General features: G+C 48.8%; 6 non-coding genes across 6 annotated transcripts; all 6 read left to right on the top strand.

Moving 5' to 3' along the window:
• Nucleotides 1-2,653: 2,653 nt before the first annotated feature.
• On the top strand, nt 2,654-2,726 carry TRNAR-ACG (transfer RNA arginine (anticodon ACG)). The gene has a single exon. It is a non-coding gene; the product is annotated as a tRNA-Arg (tRNA).
• A 312-nt stretch (nt 2,727-3,038) lies between these two features.
• TRNAR-ACG (transfer RNA arginine (anticodon ACG)) lies at nt 3,039-3,111 on the top strand. Its single transcript has one exon. It is a non-coding gene; the product is annotated as a tRNA-Arg (tRNA).
• Nucleotides 3,112-7,629: 4,518 nt separating this feature from the next.
• TRNAR-ACG (transfer RNA arginine (anticodon ACG)) lies at nt 7,630-7,702 on the top strand. The gene has a single exon. It is a non-coding gene; the product is annotated as a tRNA-Arg (tRNA).
• A 312-nt stretch (nt 7,703-8,014) lies between these two features.
• Nucleotides 8,015-8,087, top strand: TRNAR-ACG (transfer RNA arginine (anticodon ACG)). Its single transcript has one exon. It is a non-coding gene; the product is annotated as a tRNA-Arg (tRNA).
• Nucleotides 8,088-12,613: 4,526 nt separating this feature from the next.
• TRNAR-ACG (transfer RNA arginine (anticodon ACG)) lies at nt 12,614-12,686 on the top strand. Its single transcript has one exon. It is a non-coding gene; the product is annotated as a tRNA-Arg (tRNA).
• A 312-nt stretch (nt 12,687-12,998) lies between these two features.
• TRNAR-ACG (transfer RNA arginine (anticodon ACG)) lies at nt 12,999-13,071 on the top strand. Its single transcript has one exon. It is a non-coding gene; the product is annotated as a tRNA-Arg (tRNA).
• The last annotated feature ends 2,977 nt before the right edge of the window (nt 13,072-16,048 follow it).

The raw sequence follows: 16,048 nt of genomic DNA, 5'->3' as shown, positions 1-16,048 counted from the left end.
CCCTCAGGGCCGGTCGCTTCTCCAAGCAACGAGTTGGGGGTAGATCTCTTTCCTCAGCTGGGGCCTCCCTCTGGAACAGCCTGCCTGCCACACTGAAACTTGAGGAGAACCATCTCTGGTTCCGGAAGCACCTATAGACCTTCCTCTTTGCTTCTGCCTTTGCTCTTCCGCTCCCCTGCTGATCTGTCTGCTTCGGCTCCGTGCACCTGGCTACCCTCTGATTTCGGGCCAAGGTCCCTGCCCACCCAGCCGCACACCTGCACTGCCTCCTGGCAACCCTTGCACGCAATCCTTGCACTTGGGTCTGTATCTGTAACCCTACAGTGCCCTTACCTGCACTTATCAGACACCCCTTGTCTGCGCTTTAAACCTCGCACTTGCCACCCTGCTGGCTGCGCTACCAGTTGTTGTTGTTTTTATCCCTTCCTCGGCACGTTCCACCTCGCCCCTCTCCTTGCACTTTCCTCCCTCCCTCTACCCTGCACTTGAGCATTCTCAATGTCACTGGGCCTAGGAAGATCGCTGTTTTGTCCTCCCTTCTTCCCCTCCCTTGCCTCGTCACGCTCTGAAACACGCGTGTATGAGTACGATTCAAATACAATATCATGTCATATCATAGCAGGAATCTATAGATCTGAAGATACGCAACTCCTTCAATCATTCATTGCAAACAGTAACAAACAAGGATGATTCCTCAGTGGTGTGATGGAGGCCCTTAACAGGTCTGAGGGATGTCCCCAACATCTGGAACACGATTTATCCTCCCATTACACCACTAATGAAACTTCTTTGCCTTCTCCATTGTTCAGGACGTTTTGGCATGTGCCAATTTGCACTGGACGCAGATCCCCTGCCGCTGAGGCCTCTTGGCCATGACCTTTTAGCACTGCTATGATTTGGCAAGTGAAGAATCACAACATGGGGCCACCACTAGATGCAATGTGATGTACGCTATCTGCCAAGATGGGCTACGTGCTACATGCCAACATACAGAAAGCGGAGTCTTTACTTTTTGAAGGGTCTTCCCGTGAAAGGGCTGTTTGGCGCTTACATGGCAGAATGCATGGACCTCAGAATAGAATACTTTGTGCATCTACCTACATCCGAAGAGACACTGTCAAAGGCGTGCCTGTTCACTTTGACTGCCTGTCTGATCTTGAACAACTAGCGTAGGTCTGGGGTAAGTTGATGACTCAACAAACACGTACCTTAACTCGGTAGTGATCTGAAGATATGGAAAGGCTGGGCGAAATCTATTGGGATCAAAGGACCTCGTGTCACCTTGCCAGTCTACAGTGGTTTGATGGATAGGGGTACAGTGGGGTGGGGCAGTGGGTAGGGTAGGTGTACAGTGGTGTGGGATATTGTGGGTAGCGAAGAGTGGGGTAGGTGTAGAGTGGTTTGGGGTATAGTCAGTGGTGGTAGAGTAGGGTGGGGATAAGGGTAGATTGGGTGAGAGGGGAGAGGTGGGAATAGAGGGGGTGGGGTAGTGAGTTAAGGACAGGTAGAATTGGGTAAGATTTTTGTTATTATACCGGTAGCCATTTACAGCGGCAATTAAGCCATTAACTCACAGCAGACTGCTTAGAAACAACATAGATACCAGGGGTTGAGTTTTGGGTGGGAGGGGCAAGGAGTGGGTGGGAATGGCCAAAGAGGTAAGCATGGCCCAAGGCAGTCAATTAGACGATAAACAACCAACAATATTTAACAAATAAATAACCCAAAAAAAAACAAGTCGTGTGTCCCTCTTCACATGTCATCTCCCTCCTACCTGTACTTCAATGCAACGGTTTCGGCTTATAGGTGGTGCTTAAAATGCACAGTAGGCCATGTGCCTTCATCGCACCGGTGTTGTATACTAAACTGTTCCCCATGATAGACTGCTCGCCTGGTGTTCGGCAATCTTGGAGCCCCAACCCAACACCCTGACACAGCGATCGCCAAAAGGAAATAAAAATGTGCTGAAATGCTCCAGCCGGGCTTCTTAGTCCTGCTCTCTAAGAGGAAGGCTACAGCTCAATAAAACACCTTTTAAGAAGTAAACAAAAAATTGTATTCAATATATTATATGTTATTTCTTAAAGTGAAAAACCCCATTTTATGTCTCTCACTTGTTGCATGTTTCGCGTTTCTGTGGCATGCACGTCGAGTACTCCTTGGCACGCCTATCACTCAGGCCTTATCTGTTTCATATCTGTATGGCACTTTTGGGGTTGATCTGGGTACAGATCATCCTCTCCCGCGGATTTAACACTGAAGAGCACCGAGCACATAAAATGGTACAATACTAAAAAGTGAAAACAGTCTAAATCTGTTATTTGCGCATGAAAATGTGAGTGCTATAGTACAATAAATGAGATGCTTGGTCCGTAGAACTCGCCAGAAAATACGTGCAGAGAGTTGCAATCTGGGCAGTATCTGATGCCAAATGCGTTCTTTGTCAGATGTTTGTATGTATTGTTTTCAATAAAGTATTTAAAAATGAGCCTTCTTTAACACATGTCACACGCCTGCTTATTGTGTGTTGGTAGCGTTTTTCCTACCTCTCGCTGTAAAAATGAGAACAAAGTTTCTCGTGATGTCTCAGGCAGCCCGACCTGAGCCTCTGGTTCGTAACAAAAGTGCTGAATGCAGCTCACAGTGCAGCAGCGGGCCAGTAGCGCAATGGATAACGCGTCTGCCTACGGAGCAGAAGATTCCAGGTTCGACTCCTGGCTGGCTCGTTCAAATGCTGCCTTTTTGTTCTGTATTTAAAAATGAGCCTTCTCACGCAAGGCACTCGAAAGCTCATTGTGTGTTTGTAGTCACTGTTGCAGCGTGTTTCTACCTCTACTCGGGAGAAAAAATGGGAACTACGTTATTTCTCATGATGTCTCTAACACATGGCACACGCCTGCTCATTGTCAGTTCGTAGGCGTGTTTTCAACCACCTCTCCTTATAAAAATGAGAACTAAGTTGCTCATTATGGCTCAATCCGCATGATGAGCCTCTGCGTCGTAACAAAAGTGCTGATTCCAAGAGTCACTGCAGCAGAGGGCCAGTGGCGCAATGGATAACGCGTCTGCCTACGGAGCAGAAGATTCCAGGTTCGACTCCTGGCTGGCTCGTTCGCATGCTGCCTTTTTGTTCTAGAAAGTATTTAAAAATGAGCCTTGTCACGCATGGCACACAAAAGCACATTGTTTGTTCGTAGTTAGTGCGTTTTTTCTACCTCTCCTCTGGGAAAAATGAGAACTAAGTTTCTCATGATGGCACACGCTCGCTCACCTGCTCATTGTGGGCTTGTAGCGTTTTTTTCTACCTCTCCTTGTAAAAATGAGAAGTACGTTTCTCACTGTGTCTCAAGCAGGAAACTTCTGTTTCGTTACAAAAGTGCTGACTCCTGCTCACGCTGTAGCAGCGGTCCAGTGGCGCAATGGATAACACATTTGACTAATTCCAGGTTGACTCCTGGCTGGCTCGATCATAGGCTGCCTTTTTGATTTATTCAATATGTATACATGGTCGAAGGCTGCAGACAGGCCCAGTAACAAGAGGAGGGCTTGCTTCTTGGCATCTTTGATATCATCCTGTTGAATCTTTAGGTCCAGTAAGGCCGATTCAGTGCTGTGGCTTGGTTGGAAACCAGATTGGCGCAAGCCCAGGAGATTGTGTGATTCCAGTCAAAACAGGTTCTTCCCTGTTCGTCCAAAACCATCAAGGACCACATTGACACCCTTGCTCTGAATCTGGCCGACTTCTGTAACCATTCCATCACCTGTGGAATCTTCCCCTCCACTCTGAAGCATTCTCTTGTGCACCCTCTTCTCAAAAATTTCACAGCCGACCCCTCCGGCCCGGCTAACTTCGCAGGTTTCTATCACTCCTTTCCAGGGCAAACTCTTGGAAAAGCTGACCATCTCCCAGCTTAATCTTCACACCGACTCTGTTGGTTGTCTCCATGACCATCAGCCTGGCTTCAGAGCTGTCAGAAGCATGGAAACTGCTCTCCTGAACACCTGTGAAGACCTGCTGTCCAACCATGACTCTAACATCCCTTTTGGGTCCTCATCCTACTCGATTTCTCTTCTGCCTTTGACACGGTCAACCATGCCATCCTGCTCAACTGTCTCCGTGATAAGCCGGGTATCACTGATCAGGCCCTGGCCTGGATGACCTCTTTCCACTCTGATCGGCCCTCCCAGGTCCAACTTGGGTCCTTCCTTTTCGCCATCTCATTCTCTACTTGTGGTGTTCCCCACGGGTCTAACCTCTCTCCCTGGCTGTTCAACCAATACCTGGCACCCATTTCCCACCGCATTGCAGCTCTCTGCTTCAACTTTCAGTGCTATGCGGATGACACTCTGCTTGTTTTCAGGCTTCCCTCCCTCATCTCTGACCGTCTGTCTGCCATCCAGGACTGGTCTGCCGCCAATGATCTCTGCCTTAATCCCATTTAGGCAGAGATTCTCCTCATCGGCACACCTGCACCCTCCTTTCCTGCCACTCTCTGGCCGGCCTCCCTTGGCCCTCTTCCTGCTCCCACCTTTGAGGCTAAGAACCTTGGGGTCATCTTCGACTCCACACTCTCCTTTTCTTCTCACATCTCTGACATCTCTAAGAAGTCAAACTACCAACTGTACATTTGCAAAGGTATTGTTCCTTTCCTCTCCTTCCCCCAGAAGCTTACTGTATCTAGAGCTCTGATTCTCTCTAGGCTAGACTACTGCAACAGCCTCTTTCTAAATCTGCCTGCTTCTTCTCTCTGTCCTCTGCAACTCATCCAGAACAGGACTGCAAGACGTTTCCTTGGTCTGAAGCCCAGGGATCGTATCTCTCCAGCCCTGAAATCTTTTCATTGCTCCCAGTGGCTGCAAGGGTTAAATTCAAGTCCCTCTGCATTGTCCACAAGGCTTACTGGGGCCTGGGTCCAAAATACCTTCAACTCTCCCTCCGTAAATACCTTCCCACTCGAGCTCTTTTCTCATCCACCTCCAACTCCCTCAGGGCCGGTCGCTTCTCCAAGCAACGAGTTGGGGGTAGATCTCTTTCCTCAGCTGGGGCCTCCCTCTGGAACAGCCTGCCTGCCACACTGAAACTTGAGGAGAACCATCTCTGGTTCCGGAAGCACCTCAAGACCTTCCTCTTTGCTTCTGCCTTTGCTCTTCCGCTCCCCTGCTGATCTGTCTGCTTCGGCTCCGTGCACCTGGCTACCCTCTGATTTCGGGCCAAGGTCCCTGCCCACCCAGCTGCACACCTGCACTGCCTCCTGGCAACCCTTGCACGCAATCCTTGCACTTGGGTCTGTATCTGTAACCCTACAGTGCCCTTACCTGCACTTATCAGACACCCCTTGTCTGCGCTTTAAACCTCGCACTTGCCACCCTGCTGGCTGCGCTACCAGTTGTTGTTGTTTTTATCCCTTCCTAGGCACGTTCCACCTCGCCCCTCTCCTTGCACTTTCCTCCCTCCCTCTCCCCTGCACTTGAGCATTCTCAATGTCACTGGGCCTAGGAAGATCGCTGTTTTGTCCTCCCTTCTTCCCCTCCCTTGCCTCGTCACGCTCTGAAACACGCGTGTATGAGTACGATTCAAATACAATATCATGTCATATCATAGCAGGAATCTATAGATCTGAAGATACGCAACTCCTTCAATCATTCATTGCAAACAGTAACAAACAAGGATAATTCCTCAGTGGTGTGATGGAGGCCCTTAACAGGTCTGAGGGATGTCCCCAACATCTGGAACACGATTTATCCTCCCATTACACCACTAATGAAACTTCTTTGCCTTCTCCATTGTTCAGGACGTTTTGGCATGTGCCAATTTGCACTGGACGCAGATCCCCTGCCGCTGAGGCCTCTTGTCCATGACCTTTTAGCACTGCTATGATTTGGCAAGTGAAGAATCACAACATAGGGCCACCACTAGATGCAATGTGATGTACGCTATCTGCCAAGATGGGCTATGTGCTACATGCCAACATACAGAAAGCGGAGTCTTTACTTTTTGAAGGGTCTTCCTGTGAAAGGGCTGTTTGGCGCTTACATGGCAGAATGCATGGACCTCAGAATAGAATACTTTGTGCATCTACCTACATCCGAAGAGACACTGTCAAAGGTGTGCCTGTTCACTTTGACTGCCTGTCTGATCTTGAACAACTAGCGTAGGTCTGGGGTAAGTTGAAGACTCAACAAACACGTACCTTAACTCGGTAGTGATATGAAGATATGGAAAGGCTGGGCGAAATCTATTGGGATCAAAGGACCTCGTGTCACCTTGCCAGTCTACAGTGGTTTGATGGATAGGGGTACAGTGGGGTGGGGCAGTGGGTAGGGTAGGTGTACAGTGGTGTGGGATATTGTGGGTAGCGAAGAGTGGGGTAGGTGTAGAGTGGTTTGGGGTATAGTCAGTGGTGGTAGAGTAGGGTGGGGATAAGGGTAGATTGGGTGAGAGGGGAGAGGTGGGAATAGAGGGGGTGGGGTAGTGAGTTAAGGTCAGGTAGAATTGGGTAAGATTTTTGTTATTATACCGGTAGCCATTTACAGCGGCAATTAAGCCATTAACTCACAGCAGACTGCTTAGAAACAACATAGATACCAGGGGTTGAGTTTTGGGTGGGAGGGGCAAGGAGTGGGTGGGAATGGCCAAAGAGGTAAGCATGGCCCAAGGCAGTCAATTAGACGATAAACAACCAACAATATTTAACAAATAAATAACCCAAAAAAAAACAAGTCGTGTGTCCCTCTTCACATGTCATCTCCCTCCTACCTGTACTTCAATGCAACGGTTTCGGCTTATAGGTGGTGCTTAAAATGCACAGTAGGCCATGTACCTTCATCGCACCGGTGTTGTATACTAAACTGTTCCCCATGATAGACTGCTCGCCTGGTGTTCGGCAATCTTGGAGCCCCAACCCAACACCCTGACACAGCGATCGCCAAAAGGAAATAAAAATGTGCTGAAATGCTCCAGCCGGGCTTCTTAGTCCTGCTCTCTAAGAGGAAGGCTGCAGCTCAATAAAACACCTTTTAAGAAGTAAACAAAAAATTGTATTCAATATATTATATGTTATTTCTTAAAGTGAAAAACCCCATTTTATGTCTCTCACTTGTTGCATGTTTCGCGTTTATGTGGCATGCATGTCGAGTACTCCTTGGCACGCCTATCACTCAGGCCTTATCTGTTTCATATCTGTATGGCACTTTTGGGGTTGATCTGGGTACAGATCATCCTCTCCCGCGGATTTAACACTGAAGAGCACCGAGCACATAAAATGGTACAATACTAAAAAGTGAAAACAGTCTAAATCTGTTATTTGCGCATGAAAATGTGAGTGCTATAGTACAATAAATGAGATGCTTGGTCCGTAGAACTCGCCAGAAAATACGTGCAGAGAGTTGCAATCCGGGCAGTATCTGATGCCAAATGCGTTCTTTGTGTGTATGTATTGTTTTCAATAAAGTATTTAAAAATGAGCCTTCTTTAACACATGTCACACGCCTGCTTATTGTGTGTTGGTAGCGTTTTTCCTACCTCTCGCTGTAAAAATGAGAACAAAGTTTCTCGTGATGTCTCAGGCAGCCCGACCTGAGCCTCTGGTTCGTAACAAAAGTGCTGAATGCAGCTCACAGTGCAGCAGCGGGCCAGTGGCGCAATGGATAACGCGTCTGCCTACGGAGCAGAAGATTCCAGGTTCGACTCCTGGCTGGCTCGTTCAAATGCTGCCTTTTTGTTCTGTATTTAAAAATGAGCCTTCTCACGCAAGGCACTCGAAAGCTCATTGTGTGTTTGTAGTCACTGTTGCAGCGTGTTTCTACCTCTACTCGGGAGAAAAAATGGGAACTACGTTATTTCTCATGATGTCTCTAACACATGGCACACGCCTGCTCATTGTCAGTTCGTAGGCGTGTTTTCAACCACCTCTCCTTATAAAAATGAGAACTAAGTTGCTCATGATGGCTCAATCCGCATGATGAGCCTCTGCGTCGTAACAAAAGTGCTGATTCCAAGAGTCACTGCAGCAGAGGGCCAGTGGCGCAATGGATAACCCGTCTGCCTACGGAGCAGAAGATTCCAGGTTCGACTCCTGGCTGGCTCGTTCGCATGCTGCCTTTTTGTTCTAGAAAGTATTTAAAAATGAGCCTTGTCACGCATGGCACACAAAAGCACATTGTTTGTTCGTAGTTAGTGCGTTTTTTCTACCTCTCCTCTGGGAAAAATGAGAACTAAGTTTCTCATGATGGCACACGCTCGCTCACCTGCTCATTGTGGGCTTGTAGCGTTTTTTTCTACCTCTCCTTGTAAAAATGAGAAGTACGTTTCTCACTGTGTCTCAAGCAGGAAACTTCTGTTTCGTTACAAAAGTGCTGACTCCTGCTCACGCTGTAGCAGCGGTCCAGTGGCGCAATGGATAACACATTTGACTAATTCCAGGTTGACTCCTGGCTGGCTCGATCATAGGCTGCCTTTTTGATTTATTCAATATGTATACATGGTCGAAGGCTGCAGACAGGCCCAGTAACAAGAGGAGGGCTTGCTTCTTGGCATCTTTGATATCATCCTGTTGAATCTTTAGGTCCAGTAAGGCCGATTCAGTGCCGTGGCTTGGTTGGAAACCAGATTGGCGCAAGCCCAGGAGATTGTGTGATTCCAGTCAAAACAGGTTCTTCCCTGTTCGTCCAAAACCATCAAGGACCACATTGACACCCTTGCTCTGAATCTGGCCGACTTCTGTAACCATTCCATCACCTGTGGAATCTTCCCCTCCACTCTGAAGCATTCTCTTGTGCACCCTCTTCTCAAAAATTCCACAGCCGACCCCTCCGGCCCGGCTAACTTCGCAGGTTTCTATCACTCCTTTCCAGGGCAAACTCTTGGAAAAGCTGACCATCTCCCAGCTTAATCTTCACACCGACTCTGTTGGTTGTCTCCATGACCATCAGCCTGGCTTCAGAGCTGTCAGAAGCATGGAAACTGCTCTCCTGAACACCTGTGAAGACCTGCTGTCCAACCATGACTCTAACATCCCTTTTGGGTCCTCATCCTACTCGATTTCTCTTCTGCCTTTGACACGGTCAACCATGCCATCCTGCTCAACTGTCTCCGTGATAAGCCGGGTATCACTGATCAGGCCCTGGCCTGGATGACCTCTTTCCACTCTGATCGGCCCTCCCAGGTCCAACTTGGGTCCTTCCTTTTCGCCATCTCATTCTCTACTTGTGGTGTTCCCCACGGGTCTAACCTCTCTCCCTGGCTGTTCAACCAATACCTGGCACCCATTTCCCACCGCATTGCAGCTCTCTGCTTCAACTTTCAGTGCTATGCGGATGACACTCTGCTTGTTTTCAGGCTTCCCTCCCTCATCTCTGACCGTCTGTCTGCCATCCAGGACTGGTCTGCCGCCAATGATCTCTGCCTTAATCCCATTTAGGCAGAGATTCTCCTCATCGGCACACCTGCACCCTCCTTTCCTGCCACTCTCTGGCCGGCCTCCCTTGGCCCTCTTCCTGCTCCCACCTTTGAGGCTAAGAACCTTGGGGTCATCTTCGACTCCACACTCTCCTTTTCTTCTCACATCTCTGACATCTCTAAGAAGTCAAACTACCAACTGTACATTTGCAGAGGTATTGTTCCTTTCCTCTCCTTCCCCCAGAAGCTTACTGTATCTAGAGCTCTGATTCTCTCTAGGCTAGACTACTGCAACAGCCTCTTTCTAAATCTGCCTGCTTCTTCTCTCTGTCCTCTGCAACTCATCCAGAACAGGACTGCAAGACGTTTCCTTGGTCTGAAGCCCAGGGATCGTATCTCTCCAGCCCTGAAATCTTTTCATTGCTCCCAGTGGCTGCAAGGGTTAAATTCAAGTCCCTCTGCATTGTCCACAAGGCTTACTGGGGCCTGGGTCCAAAATACCTTCAACTCTCCCTCCGTAAATACCTTCCCACTCGAGCTCTTTTCTCCTCCACCTCCAACTCCCTCAGGGCCGGTCGCTTCTCCAAGCAACGAGTTGGGGGTAGATCTCTTTCCTCAGCTGGGGCCTCCCTCTGGAACAGCCTGCCTGCCACACTGAAACTTGAGGAGAACCATCTCTGGTTCCGGAAGCACCTCAAGACCTTCCTCTTTGCTTCTGCCTTTGCTCTTCCGCTCCCCTGCTGATCTGTCTGCTTCAGCTCCGTGCACCTGGCTACCCTCTGATTTCGGGCCAAGGTCCCTGCCCACCCAGCTGCACACCTGCACTGCCTCCTGGCAACCCTTGCACGCAATCCTTGCACTTGGGTCTGTATCTGTAACCCTACAGTGCCCTTACCTGCACTTATCAGACACCCCTTGTCTGCGCTTTAAACCTCGCACTTGCCACCCTGCTGGCTGCGCTACCAGTTGTTGTTGTTTTTATCCCTTCCTAGGCACGTTCCACCTCGCCCCTCTCCTTGCACTTTCCTCCCTCCCTCTCCCCTGCACTTGAGCATTCTCAATGTCACTGGGCCTAGGAAGATCGCTGTTTTGTCCTCCCTTCTTCCCCTCCCTTGCCTCGTCACGCTCTGAAACACGCGTGTATGAGTACGATTCAAATACAATATCATGTCATATCATAGCAGGAATCTATAGATCTGAAGATACGCAACTCCTTCAATCATTCATTGCAAACAGTAACAAACAAGGATAATTCCTCAGTGGTGTGATGGAGGCCCTTAACAGGTCTGAGGGATGTCCCCAACATCTGGAACACGATTTATCCTCCCATTACACCACTAATGAAACTTCTTTGCCTTCTCCATTGTTCAGGACGTTTTGGCATGTGCCAATTTGCACTGGACGCAGATCCCCTGCCGCTGAGGCCTCTTGGCCATGACCTTTTAGCACTGCTATGATTTGGCAAGTGAAGAATCACAACATAGGGCCACCACTAGATGCAATGTGATGTACGCTATCTGCCAAGATGGGCTACGTGCTACATGCCAACATACAGAAAGCGGAGTCTTTACTTTTTGAAGGGTCTTCCCGTGAAAGGGCTGTTTGGCGCTTACATGGCAGAATGCATGGACCTCAGAATAGAATACTTTGTGCATCTACCTACATCCGAAGAGACACTGTCAAAGGCGTGCCTGTTCACTTTGACTGCCTGTCTGATCTTGAACAACTAGCGTAGGTCTGGGGTAAGTTGAAGACTCAACAAACACGTACCTTAACTCGGTAGTGATCTGAAGATATGGAAAGGCTGGGCGAAATCTATTGGGATCAAAGGACCTCGTGTCACCTTGCCAGTCTACAGTGGTTTGATGGATAGGGGTACAGTGGGGTGGGGCAGTGGGTAGGGTAGGTCTACAGTGGTGTGGGATATTGTGGGTAGCGAAGAGTGGGGTAGGTGTAGAGTGGTTTGGGGTATAGTCAGTGGTGGTAGAGTAGGGTGGGGATAAGGGTAGATTGGGTGAGAGGGGAGAGGTGGGAATAGAGGGGGTGGGGTAGTGAGTTAAGGACAGGTAGAATTGGGTAAGATTTTTGTTATTATACCGGTAGCCATTTACAGCGGCAATTAAGCCATTAACTCACAGCAGACTGCTTAGAAACAACATAGATACCAGGGGTTGAGTTTTGGGTGGGAGGGGCAAGGAGTGGGTGGGAATGGCCAAAGAGGTAAGCATGGCCCAAGGCAGTCAATTAGACGATAAACAACCAACAATATTTAACAAATAAATAACCCAAAAAAAAACAAGTCGTGTGTCCCTCTTCACATGTCATCTCCCTCCTACCTGTACTTCAATGCAACGGTTTCGGCTTATAGGTGGTGCTTAAAATGCACAGTAGGCCATGTACCTTCATCGCACCGGTGTTGTATACTAAACTGTTCCCCATGATAGACTGCTCGCCTGGTGTTCGGCAATCTTGGAGCCCCAACCCAACACCCTGACACAGCGATCGCCAAAAGGAAATAAAAATGTGCTGAAATGCTCCAGCCGGGCTTCTTAGTCCTGCTCTCTAAGAGGAAGGCTACAGCTCAATAAAACACCTTTTAAGAAGTAAACAAAAAATTGTATTCAATATATTATATGTTATTTTCTTAAAGTGAAAAACCCCATTTTATGTCTCTCACTTGTTGCATGTTTCGCGTTTCTGTGGCATGCACGTCGAGTACTCCTTGGCACGCCTATCACTCAGGCCTTACCTGTTTCATATCTGTATGGCACTTTTGGGGTTGATCTGGGTACAGATCATCCTCTCCCGCGGATTTAACACTGAAGAGCACCGAGCACATAAAATGGTACAATACTAAAAAGTGAAAACAGTCTAAATCTGTTATTTGCGCATGAAAATGTGAGTGCTATCGTACAATAAATGAGATGCTTGGTCCGTAAATCTCGCCAGAAAATACGTGCAGAGAGTTGCAATCCGGGCAGTATCTGATGCCAAATGTGTTCTTTGTCAGATGTGTGTATGTATTGTTTTCAATAAAGTATTTAAAAATGAGCCTTCTTTAACACATGTCACACGCCTGCTTATTGTGTGTTGGTAGCGTTTTTCCTACCTCTCGCTGTAAAAATGAGAACAAAGTTTCTCGTGATGTCTCAGGCAGCCCGACCTGAGCCTCTGGTTCGTAACAAAAGTGCTGAATGCAGCACACAGTGCAGCAGCGGGCCAGTGGCGCAATGGATAACGCGTCTGCCTACGGAGCAGAAGATTCCAGGTTCGACTCCTGGCTGGCTCGTTCAAATGCTGCCTTTTTGTTCTGTATTTAAAAATGAGCCTTCTCACGCAAGGCACTCGAAAGCTCATTGTGTGTTTGTAGTCACTGTTGCAGCGTGTTTCTACCTCTACTCGGGAGAAAAAATGGGAACTACGTTATTTCTCATGATGTCTCTAACACATGGCACACGCCTGCTCATTGTCAGTTCGTAGGCGTGTTTTCAACCACCTCTCCTTATAAAAATGAGAACTAAGTTGCTCATGATGGCTCAATCCGCATGATGAGCCTCTGCGTCGTAACAAAAGTGCTGATTCCAAGAGTCACTGCAGCAGAGGGTCAGTGGCGCAATGGATAACGCGTCTGCCTACGGAGCAGAAGATTCCAGGTTCGACTCCTGGCTGGCTCGTTCGCATGCTGCCTTTTTGTTCTAGAAAGTATTTAAAAATGAGCCTTGTCACGCATGGCACACAAAAGCACATTGTTTGTTCGTAGTTAGTGCGTTTTTTCTACCTCTCCTCTGGGAAAAATGAGAACTAAGTTTCTCATGATGGCACACGCTCGCTCACCTGCTCATTGTGGGCTTGTAGTGTTTTTTTCTACCTCTCCTTGTAAAAATGAGAAGTACGTTTCTCACTGTGTCTCAAGCAGGAAACTTCTGTTTCGTTACAAAAGTGCTGACTCCTGCTCACGCTGTAGCAGCGGTCCAGTGGCGCAATGGATAACACATTTGACTAATTCCAGGTTGACTCCTGGCTGGCTCGATCATAGGCTGCCTTTTTGATTTATTCAATATGTATACATGGTCGAAGGCTGCAGACAGGCCCAGTAACAAGAGGAGGGCTTGCTTCTTGGCATCTTTGATATCATCCTGTTGAATCTTTAGGTCCAGTAAGGCCGATTCAGTGCCGTGGCTTGGTTGGAAACCAGATTGGCGCAAGCCCAGGAGATTGTGTGATTCCAGTCAAAACAGGTTCTTCCCTGTTCGTCCAAAACCATCAAGGACCACATTGACACCCTTGCTCTGAATCTGGCCGACTTCTGTAACCATTCCATCACCTGTGGAATCTTCCCCTCCACTCTGAAGCATTCTCTTGTGCACCCTCTTCTCAAAAATTCCACAGCCGACCCCTCCGGCCCGGCTAACTTCGCAGGTTTCTATCACTCCTTTCCAGGGCAAACTCTTGGAAAAGCTGACCATCTCCCAGCTTAATCTTCACACCGACTCTGTTGGTTGTCTCCATGACCATCAGCCTGGCTTCAGAGCTGTCAGAAGCATGGAAACTGCTCTCCTGAACACCTGTGAAGACCTGCTGTCCAACCATGACTCTAACATCCCTTTTGGGTCCTCATCCTACTCGATTTCTCTTCTGCCTTTGACACGGTCAACCATGCCATCCTGCTCAACTGTCTCCGTGATAAGCCGGGTATCACTGATCAGGCCCTGGCCTGGATGACCTCTTTCCACTCTGATCGGCCCTCCCAGGTCCAACTTGGGTCCTTCCTTTTCGCCATCTCATTCTCTACTTGTGGTGTTCCCCACGGGTCTAACCTCTCTCCCTGGCTGTTCAACCAATACCTGGCACCCATTTCCCACCGCATTGCAGCTCTCTGCTTCAACTTTCAGTGCTATGCGGATGACACTCTGCTTGTTTTCAGGCTTCCCTCCCTCATCTCTGACCGTCTGTCTGCCATCCAGGACTGGTCTGCCGCCAATGATCTCTGCCTTAATCCCATTTAGGCAGAGATTCTCCTCATCGGCACACCTGCACCCTCCTTTCCTGCCACTCTCTGGCCGGCCTCCCTTGGCCCTCTTCCTGCTCCCACCTTTGAGGCTAAGAACCTTGGGGTCATCTTCGACTCCACACTCTCCTTTTCTTCTCACATCTCTGACATCTCTAAGAAGTCAAACTACCAACTGTACATTTGCAGAGGTATTGTTCCTTTCCTCTCCTTCCCCCGGAAGCTTACTGTATCTAGAGCTCTGATTCTCTCTAGGCTAGACTACTGCAACAGCCTCTTTCTAAATCTGCCTGCTTCTTCTCTCTGTCCTCTGCAACTCATCCAGAACAGGACTGCAAGACGTTTCCTTGGTCTGAAGCCCAGGGATCGTATCTCTCCAGCCCTGAAATCTTTTCATTGCTCCCAGTGGCTGCAAGGGTTAAATTCAAGTCCCTCTGCATTGTCCACAAGGCTTACTGGGGCCTGGGTCCAAAATACCTTCAACTCTCCCTCCGTAAATACCTTCCCACTCGAGCTCTTTTCTCCTCCACCTCCAACTCCCTCAGGGCCGGTCGCTTCTCCAAGCAACGAGTTGGGGGTAGATCTCTTTCCTCAGCTGGGGCCTCCCTCTGGAACAGCCTGCCTGCCACACTGAAACTTGAGGAGAACCATCTCTGGTTCCGGAAGCACCTATAGACCTTCCTCTTTGCTTCTGCCTTTGCTCTTCCGCTCCCCTGCTGATCTGTCTGCTTCGGCTCCGTGCACCTGGCTACCCTCTGATTTCGGGCCAAGGTCCCTGCCCACCCAGCCGCACACCTGCACTGCCTCCTGGCAACCCTTGCACGCAATCCTTGCACTTGGGTCTGTATCTGTAACCCTACAGTGCCCTTACCTGCACTTATCAGACACCCCTTGTCTGCGCTTTAAACCTCGCACTTGCCACCCTGCTGGCTGCGCTACCAGTTGTTGTTGTTTTTATCCCTTCCTCGGCACGTTCCACCTCGCCCCTCTCCTTGCACTTTCCTCCCTCCCTCTACCCTGCACTTGAGCATTCTCAATGTCACTGGGCCTAGGAAGATCGCTGTTTTGTCCTCCCTTCTTCCCCTCCCTTGCCTCGTCACGCTCTGAAACACGCGTGTATGAGTACGATTCAAATACAATATCATGTCATATCATAGCAGGAATCTATAGATCTGAAGATACGCAACTCCTTCAATCATTCATTGCAAACAGTAACAAACAAGGATGATTCCTCAGTGGTGTGATGGAGGCCCTTAACAGGTCTGAGGGATGTCCCCAACATCTGGAACACGATTTATCCTCCCATTACACCACTAATGAAACTTCTTTGCCTTCTCCATTGTTCAGGACGTTTTGGCATGTGCCAATTTGCACTGGACGCAGATCCCCTGCCGCTGAGGCCTCTTGGCCATGACCTTTTAGCACTGCTATGATTTGGCAAGTGAAGAATCACAACATGGGGCCACCACTAGATGCAATGTGATGTACGCTATCTGCCAAGATGGGCTACGTGCTACATGCCAACATACAGAAAGCGGAGTCTTTACTTTTTGAAGGGTCTTCCCGTGAAAGGGCTGTTTGGCGCTTACATGGCAGAATGCATGGACCTCAGAATAGAATACTTTGTGCATCTACCTACATCC

Source organism: Ambystoma mexicanum, chromosome 13, assembly GCF_040938575.1.
Source record: "Ambystoma mexicanum isolate Mex_15411 chromosome 13, UKY_AmexF1_1, whole genome shotgun sequence".
Classification (NCBI taxonomy): domain Eukaryota; kingdom Metazoa; phylum Chordata; class Amphibia; order Caudata; family Ambystomatidae; genus Ambystoma; species Ambystoma mexicanum.
Note: the sequence above shows the minus strand (reverse complement) of the source record. Positions and strands in the feature narration are given on the sequence as shown.